Raw genomic sequence first — 1,392 nt, 5'->3', positions numbered from 1 at the left:
AAACGAGAGCCAGGATTTCTTTTTGGTGTATACCAGAGTTAAGGGAAGTAGAAGAATAAGGGGATTAATAGGATTTTTATGTACTTTGATGACAATAAAAAGTTAATACCAATTGTTTGTCATAAAACTTATCATAGCTCCCCAGAACACATATATAAAGACTCATAGTTTAAAAATCTATAAAAGTAAAAAATATACAGTCAGAAGCTCTAACACTTATTCCATCTTTAATATAAAATTGTAAACATTTATTTACACAAAGCAAATGTGTTTAACAAAAGTCCGAGCACCCTTTTGAGTCATGGCTCCTGGAAGACGGGAGGGGGGCGGGGGGGAGGGAGTTCGCACTGCAGGGAGTCCTCCCTCCCCAACTACCCAAAAACCAGGTTCATAAATAAAGCCGTGGGCAGCTCCCTGGGGGGACCCCAAGCATCACATTTTATTGCTCTGACACTACAGCAGTGAGAAGCCTGCTGTCTATCTAGGTGGCCCAGGACTAAGGCTGGGGCAGCCCTCCCCCTGAGGGAGGGGGAGTGCCCAGGGGACGGAGGTGAGCAGCAGCCAGAGGGAGACCAGAGAGGAACAAGGGCCCATCGGCCTTTACCCACTATTTTTGGTAGGAAACCTGTTGAAGTCACCCTCCCCCCCTTCGGACTGGGGAACTCACTCAGAGGGCGGAGTCTTCACTGGCTATGATTCACTCATTCCCTCCTTCAAAAGCTAAATTCAGCATCAGGGAAAGGCAGGGAGGGCAGTTAAAGGGGAAATGGCCCAACAACACCATTTGTGGTGAAAAATGGCTATTAGAGAAGAGGATCTGAGGGTCCAAGTACCCCCAGCAAGGCACGGCTGGTGCAAATCATTACCATATGTGTACAACCCCCAACCCTTCATCCCAGCCACTCAGGCTGGTCGCACAAATCTGTTCCTTGGTCAGTTCTTTACGCAGGACGCTCCTTGAATGAGCCATTTGGAGACTCCAGGGCAATGGAGCTGCGGTTTCTCGAGACCACTCTGCATACAGCCACTCGTCCATGGACCGCTTTCTGTCCATCCTGTGAAAGGTCGCACCCTGTGCTGACCACTTTGCTTTCTTAAACCAAAGTGCTCTCTCCACCTTCATTTTCCACAAGCAGCCCACTCTTAGCTTAGTCAAGTCCATTCATTCATAGACCTTACGGAGAAATCCCCCTGAATCTTTAGAAAGGACGTGTTAGTGTTATAAAGCAATTACCTTTAAAAGTGCAATCATCTGACGTGGCAGTGGCAAGAGTAAGAACACGTGGAGTTCAGGGCCTCCCTGCAGAACAGGGCACGCCTTTCGCCTTTCGCCCTCCTTCCCCAAAGCGTTCCTTCTGGGGAGGGACACTGTCTCCCCGCAATTCTGGGTCT

This window comes from Myotis davidii, unplaced genomic scaffold, assembly GCF_000327345.1.
Source record: "Myotis davidii unplaced genomic scaffold, ASM32734v1 scaffold648, whole genome shotgun sequence".
In the NCBI taxonomy this organism is placed as follows: Eukaryota; Metazoa; Chordata; class Mammalia; order Chiroptera; family Vespertilionidae; genus Myotis; species Myotis davidii.
Note: the sequence above shows the minus strand (reverse complement) of the source record.